The sequence below is a fragment of the Hyposmocoma kahamanoa genome, unplaced genomic scaffold (genome assembly GCF_003589595.1).
Source record: "Hyposmocoma kahamanoa isolate Upper Pololo Valley unplaced genomic scaffold, ASM358959v1 62, whole genome shotgun sequence".
In the NCBI taxonomy this organism is placed as follows: domain Eukaryota; kingdom Metazoa; phylum Arthropoda; class Insecta; order Lepidoptera; family Cosmopterigidae; genus Hyposmocoma; species Hyposmocoma kahamanoa.
In genome coordinates this window covers 8,513,757-8,524,088 of record NW_020653850.1, presented here as the reverse complement: position 1 = coordinate 8,524,088, position 10,332 = coordinate 8,513,757, and the positions used below count along the sequence as shown (strand labels likewise).

The 10,332-nt window shown below is 36.6% G+C and overlaps 1 long non-coding RNA gene across 1 annotated transcript; it reads left to right on the top strand.

Moving 5' to 3' along the window:
• The first annotated feature begins 590 nt into the window (after positions 1 to 590).
• On the top strand, positions 591 to 1,602 carry LOC113229700. The gene is made up of 2 exons (XR_003310434.1): positions 591 to 702; positions 1,056 to 1,602. It is a non-coding gene; the product is annotated as an uncharacterized LOC113229700 (long non-coding RNA).
• Positions 1,603 to 10,332: the final 8,730 nt, after the last annotated feature.

The following is a 10,332-nucleotide window of genomic DNA, read 5'->3' as shown; positions in this document are numbered from 1 at the left end:
TCGTGAGTTTGGGTTTCATTTGTTATTGTTTATATGTGTGTCCATGGCACCCGCGACACATGGTTAATTAACCCACAAAAAAATTAATTACCCCACTACAGGTATATTAGTACAAGGGAAATCTCAAATTTTGAAAATGAAATCAAATATGTAATTCTAGAATTCCAGAATCAAGCGCCGTCTAAACCATTCTTTATATTGGATTATCCTTAGATTCGATATTTATTTAACGCATTCCAAAAACTGTTTGTAACTGGTGTACTCTCGGTATTCTGTGAAATATCGAATCAATACCAGACAAAAAATTTCACAACTAAAAAATACGGAAAAATAATGCTATAAATATCCTGTACGTGAAGCGTAGATATATGAGCGTTAAAACGGCTGCCCACAGTCCTCAACAGGATTTAAGAAATTAGTCAAAATGGTGAATCAACTTGAAAATTTCAATTAGCTAAACAAATAATGAGTAATGAACGTCACGTGTAAGTTATTAGTAATACGACACCAAATGATAACATATCGTATATTATCGATTTCTAGAAACAAGACTGATAAACAGAGTAGTTGAAAAATATCATAAAATGGCTGATGAACGCATATCGGTGCCAGTCTACTTTGAATAAGACGTGAATTCGCTTGTTCAGTTTGTTGATTATTGAACTCTTTGTTTTATAACCAGTACCTGAAGTGTAAACACTGGTAAGTTATTCATTCTATCCTATATGCATAACTCACAAGGCGTAATGAATTTTAAAATCAAAATTGGTTTTGGTACTGTGGCATCCGGGAGTCACGCGATGACACTAACGTGCAGCTATGTTTTCAACCTGCACTATTTAAATATATGTATAAAAAATAAATTACCAAAATTGTTGGGGACACCTTGTGCCTCTTGGTCACCGGACGTGTTAAAAACGGTCGTTTCTTAGACTCTTCATATTTTAGTATTTTTTACTTTTATTTCTACTTTATCTATACGATTTTAAATACTTACTATGTAATTGTGAACATTGTAATTACAGAAAAATATATAGTCGAATACTTTTTTCCAGAAAAAGAAATGCATCCTCCGTGCGGCCCAAGCTGCGGCAAGACCTTTTGCCTACCACATTGCTACCACCGCTACAAAATAGTAGTATACCCATCTCCTCCACCACCGCCACATCACCACTATCCTCATCCCCCACATCACCACCATCCCCATCCCCCACACCACCACCCGCATCACCCACCACATCCCCCGCATCATCATCACCACCAGTATCCACCGCACCTCCACTGCCCGCCACACCACTCACCAATGCCATTTGAATATCGACGATAGAATTTTGGTAAAATGAGGCGATTAAATTACCATTGAACTTCTTGCGATCTTGACATGACGATATTGTTAAAGTAATCACCATCAATTCAATGTTGTTATTAATAAAGGCCAAAAACATTGACATTCATCTTCAGACAAACTCGTAATTTCTTATACTTATTATTACGGGTTCACATTTCTTATTTAATTTTTTTATCAGTTAAAATTTCATAAATAAAAAGCACAAGACTTATGATGACAGTTCAAACTGCCATTAGAAATGTCATATACTTCTCGTAATATTTTAGAATTATGTAAATGCATTAGTATTGTATAGTAAACTATTGATCTGTGTTGTTTAAAAATGATCATCTAACAATGTTATTTAAGGCTGAAAGGTATGTAATTTTGTACAGTATGCATTTGTATCTCTAAATATTAAATATTGAATAAACTTGTTTTGGAACTTAACTACGCATTTCCATTTTATGTCCGATAAGAAACAAATCGATCAATATATAAGATATAAATACTCAATCGCAATATTGTTTATTTCTCATACCTTTTATCATCATTTTATCACAAGTAAATTAGTCACAATGTACGTATCGTGTAACAATTAAGCACAAGTACCATAAATTGTGTAAATCATTAATAAATAATAGATTCCGAGAAATAGCTATTTCATGTAGATGTTAATTGGTATTGTTTTGAGGCTTTGTAATCTACAAAAGTCAAACAAAGCACAGACACAAATTAATTACAAACGAATTACCTGCTCATTTATGCTATAAAACAGACGAACATCTATCAATTCTAACTTAGCAAATAACTCTAAACAGTTACCAATTTATCTCTGCGGTTAACATAGTCACATGTCAATGAACAATGCAAGTGATTGAATTTCTTTCCTACTGAATATGTAAGTTTGTACGGTACTGTAATTATTTTAGCGTTGCTTGCCCAGTGTGTATCGGAGGCCAAATAAAGCTCTTATTAAGAAAGTTTTTCCTCATAACAAGATTACGACCGCCAGATGTGTGGGATAGGGTAGAAGTGTAAGAAACGGAGAATTCGTAGATAGAAGGAATTTTAGATAGAACACAGGAAATAATTTACTTTCTATTCACCGTTACAAAAATTAAAGAATGGTTCTGCAATATAAAAAAAATATTTAGATTTTCCTAAGCCTGACTCTGGCTCATCACTTTACAATTATACTTTGAAAGAAAACCTTGTATAAAATTCCTAGCTAGTTTTGATATACAGCCACATGTTGTAGATATCTCATATTTATATTTTACAACAAGATACAAGCACCCACGGAAATGGGGTGCACGAAATGAGCCTCCCTGCACGACGTACCATTGCTTTCCTATACGTCGGGCGTACCCTGGGCTACAATCAGCGATTACCTTACGCCGATTAGCAAGTAGGATATGCCGACGATACATTAAAAAGACGGAAATATTACTCCCTCCTTGCAGGACTGCCAGAGGTCCCGGGTTCGATTCTCGGGCCGAGAGAAATATTTGTATAGCCTACATTTATTTATCTCGTGACTTTGAGTGTAATCTGTGGTTGTCTATGTGTGTCCATGGCACCTGCGATACAGGGTTTCCCTAGTGCAGGGCTATGAGTACGTGCGTTATTATGGGTATTATTATTATCTACATAATAAAAGTCGTTCTATCCAAAACAAGAAGTCTAAAGTCAAAAATCAGTATACCTGAACACAGTTAACGCCATTCTTGTCACGAAAACCGAATAGGTACGTCTTACTTTTTAAATCCAAAGACCTGAGACCCGTCACCTTGAGACATAGTCGACAAGTCCCACGTGCCTGTAATTTCACCAGCACCCTTACCTTTCAAAATCTAAACGCATTAATGCTGGAATACTAGAAATAATACGTCCTGGACGAACTATTTCACAAGGAGGTCTACTGCTACTAAAATCTAAACTTACTTTCTTCTTAGGCACCATTTCTTCAGAAAACACCACGTTAAGGTGAGGCCGGGAGGTTGTACTGTAACTGTATTAACAAGAATGAGTACTTTAAAGACAACTATTTATAGTAGGAATATAAATCTTCCTGATCGCATGCACAGTCAGACAGTGTCAAAACCAAAACGTTATTTGAATTTAAAGCCAAAGTGCAAGAATATGAAGAGAGTGATATTCAATCTCAACAGTACCTTCGCAGTCGCATCGCTGCCACAGTCTGTAGCAGAAATATTTCTTTTAAATTCCCTACTATTAAGACGAATCTTGACAAAATGGACCTTGATTTTGATCACGTAGGGCGACTTAAACTCCTTTCTAAGAAAAGAAACCCATAGGTGGATTTTGAGGCTTTCGTGGTTTTTCACTTTATGATTATCACAAATTACAGGTTTCTTACGACACCATTGTCGAGTTGACAGTCAACCCGTGACCACGTAACTGATCCGAAATATCGGGAGAATGAAAAGATCACTTCTCTCACACCTTGGTAAGAAACCTGTAATTTCGGAACTGGACACGTATATCCTTAAATCCCTATATCATTAACGTATATCATTAAGTCACTATATTCTAAATTTTAACCATTTTTTAGATCTCTTACTAAGCCAAGACTTTCTCGTCCTTGTAAAGTTTGTTTTAGCCACTGTCACACTTAAGCGTAACTTTTACAACGTCGAAAATATAAATTGGGAAACGGTGCTCCATGCCGGCACCGTCCTACCCTCTCTCCTAATTTAGACGACGGTGTACTAGTAGTTATTCGCCTTATTATCTCTTCACTTGCTGCGGCTAATGTCTTCCTCATTTATAGTAAAAACGCTTTCGTTTTACCTTCACCTAAGTCAAAGTCAAAGAATCTTTTTTTTTAATTCAAATGTAAATGTGCATTTGACCTCCGTCTCACCTGACGGAAAGTGACCATGAGGTCGACGATGGAACATGCACACCTAAATAATGCCTATGCACTCTCGCCTTGAAAAGGTCCAAGTTATAACGTTCAGGGAACAAGTCTGCAGACAGGGAATTCCACTCCATAGCCGTTCGCCATATAAATGTGGAAGCGTAAGGTTTCGTGCGAATCTTTGGAATATCCACAACATAGGGGCGGCCATAGCCAAGTCCCGGTCATGGAAAGGGGAAGGCGAAATTAAATCATGTAATTCCATCGTACACTATGATATATACAGTAAAATACCGATAAGCAGGCAACTTTACGACGGTGTTCAAGGCTCTACAGGTTCGCCTCTACTAATTCCGAGTCGACTATAAGCCTCTTGGCACGCAATTCATTTATTCCATAGGTAAAATAAATGTACACTTGGATACGTCATATTTAAGCTACTGCTCGATCACATCTTCTCGATCGTTTCGATCGCTCGATCATTTTCCATACATCTTTATGTAACACGTAGTCTACAATTTTGTAGACTAGGTGTATAACTTTTCAATCAAATCAAATCAAAATATTGACTTTCATTAAAAATAGACAACACCCAATCCCTGTATATCCTACCTATATATCACCTCGTTTCAATATTTCATGTCCTCGTCAAAATCCTGAAAGATGTTCTACACAAACAACTTACTCTTACCTCTTTTTCAAACCCTCTTTTGTGCCATCCAGTCTTGTTTCCATTTATCTTTTTTATATATAAAATTGACAGACACGTCGCCTATACATTTAGCTCATATACGCATTTGTCTGGTGGTACGCAACACGCCTATCTGTAACAGTTGAAGTGCCACTCAGAGCGTTAAATCGTAAAGATCTTAGGGGCACTGCCACATAATTTTACAAGTCCCATGTGTGTGCCTATAATTTCACCAGCACCCTTACTCTTCCAAACTGGAACGCAGTAATGCTCACTTTACTGCTTGGCGGCAGTAATAGGTAAGGTGGCAATACGTCTCTGAACTCTTTCACAAGTACCTCTACTGCTAATAAAGTATGATTATTTTAACGATTAAAATACTTGAATTGAATATTCTGGAAACACAGAGCGAAGCACTTCGAACGATTGCCAGTTTTCTGCGGTGGTCAACATTTTTTAGCTTCGACTTTACAAGGGGGTCGTTGCTAATAAGTCACTGATACTTAATAGTATGAGTGCTTTTCACTAAATAATCTTGTTGCTGCGGATGATACTAAATTGACCATTGTCACCGCACTTAATTAAATTCGACATTCTTCTCGCCAAGATAAGTGTCTTCATTTTACTCGTACTGTAATCGTGTGGTTCCGGTCTTACTGTACACGACTGTGCCGATATGTGCCACTTGGATATGACTAAAGAATTATTTAACATGTTTAGGCAATGCCAAAACCCTGTCGTTAGGTTCATCTTAGGAAGGATGTTCAAGTTTTTGAATATCATATTCGCCTCAAATGGCTTCCCATGTACTGTGCTCACTCTCTCTCTCTTTTATAAACAAAATATTAGAAAGTCTGGCATTCCTGATAATCTCAGTCTCACTTGCTTCACACCGATTTTCGCTCTATTAAGATGCGCGAATGTTAGGAAGCTTTTTCTACATTTTGTCCATTTATAAAATCCCATCAATTTGTTATCGCTCCGAAAGATTTCCATCCATCCATTTGTGGCAGTCCTGACATTGTCACAGCAAATGACTTACTTGGATTTTGAGTACAAAGAATGTAAACAATATATCTATCGACGATAATGAAACTCTACCTTCCATATTTATATTTGAATTGTTATCAAAATTGATATTTCCCCAACTGTTAGGTATTTTCGTGATATTTTCACGAAATATCTATGTTTATTTATCGCTTTACAAAACATGTCAAATGATACACTATCACAATCACTCAATTGGTCTACACGACATGTGACCGACAAAAATATTAAAATAGGTACATACATGTACCTATTTTATTATTTACAGGTCGTAAGATTTAAAGAATTACGAAGTTTAAAAATATAGTGCAACAAAAACTTTACACTAAAGATTATTTATTATACAATTTATTCGTACTTCCATTATTAATCCACGATAGTAAGTAAACGGATCTAGAAGGTCATTCGCACTCACGTAGTACACCCGTCATCTTGATCTATCACACTTGAAGTAAATATTGTAAATGATAAATGTATACAAACGTTTATTTACAAAGAGCAACTGCTAGTGTTTCTTATTCATTATTCTCAGGGGAATCTGCCTTATGAATGAGTAGTAGAGTTTAATCAATGTAACGATTTCAAGTGTAATTTGCTTACGTACCTAATAAATCCCTATATGACAAACTGACGTGGTCAGCTAATGTTAACGTAGTAACAGTAACAGAGAGAGATATGTCTGATCATGTGTACTTATGGTACGACAACATAGAACTACAGCATTTAACTGCCTCCGTGGCCGAACGGTTACCATGCCGGACTGCCACGCAGAGGTCCCAGGTTCGATTCCCGGGCCGGGAGAAATGTTTGCATGGCTTACATTTATTTCTCTCGTGAGTTTGGGTGTAATTTGTGGTTGTCTATGTGTGTGTCCATGGCACCCGTGACACAGGGTTTCCCTAGTGCGGGGCTATGTTGAGTGTGTGCGTTATTTATTTTATTTTTATTTTATTTTATTTTATTTAAGGTTAGTAGTAGTAGTATTTAATATTCGGCTTCAAAATGTTGGAATAACACTCCACCCTCTATAGAAATAGAGTTGTCCAAACAAAAGAAGTTATTTGTAAAGTTTTTACAAATAACTTCTAGATTTAGTCCCTATCGTTGATTCTAAGTAAAAAACCAGCTCCTAAGGCTGTAAATTCGGAACGATGTGGTGCGTTCAACGGGGCGTTGAAAGTTGTTGGACGTACATTGTACATACATTGCGCGCAAACGTACATCTTGCGTTGACAAGACTTACGTTTGCGTGTAACGTACGCTTAGGGAATATTACGCATATGTTGAGTCAGCGCTCTTTCTCTGCTGTGACTGTTTTATTTTTCATCTTGTATTCAATCTGTATTTGTGTCACATTAACGAATAAAGTAAAATTTATCTATTTATCTATTTACCTACTTATGAAATACAGATTATGATTTTGAGTTTGAGTTTAAGAGAATAGTCCTAACAGGCCAAACGGCCGTATTGTGTTTTGAAATATGGTGTTCACTCCAACAATACTCATCTGCATAAAAATCGGTCTCGGTCTGGTGTCCTAGTTTCGTCCCCACATAGGTGTCCCCGCAGCAGCTATATGTAAACGCGTTGGGTTACGTCTGTCCTTTATGCCAGTTGAGCGCCGGTCGCATCTCGCGGCATGCATTAAAAATGTCCGCAATACACGACCCTTATTACATATTGTGAATATAAAACAGTTTATTTCGAAATTTTTATGAAAATTCCAGCTATTACATTATTAATTCAAGTTACTTATGAATTTTTTTAAAGTACTTCAATTTTTATATTTAATAAATAATATTCGTTCGTCAAAAAGAATATGTTTCATTTACATCGCCGCGCACAAAACCGTAAACAAAGTTTTTGCCCATGTAAACAAAGGTAAAGAACCTTACAACGTACTGTATACCTGAATATATGGAACATTTACAACTTAACTTAGTCATCAATCTAGGCGGGCCACATAAATAGTAGGCACGTAACATCACTTTTGGACGTAGTTGGTGAGTTACGGTTATGGCGGCCACCCCACTTCCGGTGGCCCGCTGTGCCCCTCCAATATCCGGTGCGATTGAAACGCATCTGACGCTCCTGTTTTTTTATATCCTCATATTCTTCGCTTACTCTATTTTTAATAAGAGCTTTTTGATAAATATTATTTTATCTTTGTTAATGAAATTTAAAGGAACATGATTCCCATTAAAATATTTTCAGCATAAAATTAAAGAGGGTAAGTATTTGAGCGTATTTGTCCCCCCTGAAACAAATTGTAACGTTAATAAAAATAAACAAACGAGTCATCGTCTTACAATTCCTTTCATTGGAGTAATTAAATTTGACGAAAGGACCCGGACTTACTTTAATATCAATCTAAAAGACAGGAAAAAATATAGGAAACGCCTTATTGCCTCGTTAAGATAATGTTAATTGTGTAAAATGAGTTATTAAAATAGAAATTAGGCTATAAGTTAGACAGTTTTTTTAAGATAAGTTTAGATAAATTTGATTTCAGGAAATTTACAAATTTACTTTTTTATCGGAAACACGTTCCTACAAGTAAGTAAATGTAAGCAAAAATCAAATGGATCAAACACGAAATCCTTAGGTACGCGCTCTTTACTTTTAATTTTTAATAATTTTATTGTCATTTAAAAACTATTATATGAGCTACAGACAAACGTGTGATGCCAGTCAGCTGAAACAAAACTTCTGTACAGTCGTGCGGTCGCCACTATTTAACGGATCATTGTAAATTCATCTAAAACGCAAAACATACTTCAGAAGAATTGTCTCTATTATAAACGTTGCCATGCGTCCGTACTTATGTTCAAGTGTTTGTGGCACATCATCGTCAGCCAGTGCGTCGTACGTCCTACTGCTAGACACGGGAGTTCTGTTCACACGGGTTTAAACCATAGTATGTGACGCTGATGTAACGCAGATTGGAGACTGAACACGTTTTTCTAGGATTATAAACATCCTTCGACTTTATCACGACATTTTCTTTCACCGGTTGGCAGTGCTATTAGTACTAAGCATTCATCAACGTAACATAGAAATTAAAGTCATAGGTGCTTTGTCGGCACAAGGATGCGAACCGACGATCTCTCGATCAAGAAGCAGCCTTTCTCCCACTGGTCTATTACCGCAAAGATGATAACAATATTAAATTCATAAAACTGCCTCCGTGGCCGAACGCACGCAAAGATCCTAGGTTCGATTTCTGGGCCGGGAGAAATATTTGTATGACCTAAATTTATTTCTCACGTGAGTTTGAATGTAATTTGTGGATGTCTATGCGTGTGTCCATGGCACCCGCGACACAGGGTTTCCCTAGTGCGGGGCAATGTTGAGTGTGTGCGTTATCATTACTATTATCATATCTATTTTAGACTCATTATTATTATTATTACTTCGGCAATTCATTAGTTCTCATTTACTGTCGTGTAAATACACGACAGTAAATGAGAATGTTACGTTGATCAAATGATCATACTTTCTATTCTACGTTTTCCTCCCTCTCAACTTTCATCTACATCACAACCTACATAGGAAAATATGTACATTGCATTTAGTTTGGCAGCAGTTTTTCTATTAATGTTCTTTTCCATTAAAATCCCACACTCCCATCTCGGTCAAGCAATATGAAAAATAACCTCATTGTTTCATAAAATGCATGTACATTTCAGCTTCGGGGCTACGAAACTAGTAATTTCAACGTTAAAAAAGCAAAGAACTCACAACGACCCCACACTTAATTAAAAACTTCACAACAGGTTGCTTCCCGCTGCGGAAAAAAGAAGATTGCAATATTGTTACCGAGCTTAACAATAGGTGTGCTGTATACAACCCGTATGAGAATAAAAACCTCTGCTGTAACCCCTGAATAATAAAATAGAGTATCAGAAAAACTTTTCTCGAACACTTTTCATTGGGGTAAGATTTTCAATGGTCTGGGCGTATTTTTGTCAAATGTAAGCAATCTTTATTGAAGGGAAATAATAGAGGTTCTGAAAAATAAATTAAATTGCAGTAAACTAAGCCTAATTCGAACGTTTTCTTCTCCGTATCCGAACATTTGCCATGCTGGTCTGCCATGCAGAGGTCGTAGGTTCGATTCCCAGGCCGGGAGAAATATTTGATGGCCTACATTTATTACTTTCGTGAGATTGGGTGTAATTTGTGGTTGTCTACCCATGTGTGCGTTCGTGGCACCCGCGATACAGGGTTTCCCCACTGTATGTGTTGTTATTGTTATAATTTGTACCCAGTACTAACTAAGCCGCATTACAATTAGTATCAAAAATAAACACAGAAAATACCGACAAAATTAATCAATCATATTTACACACACACACACACACACACACACACACACAC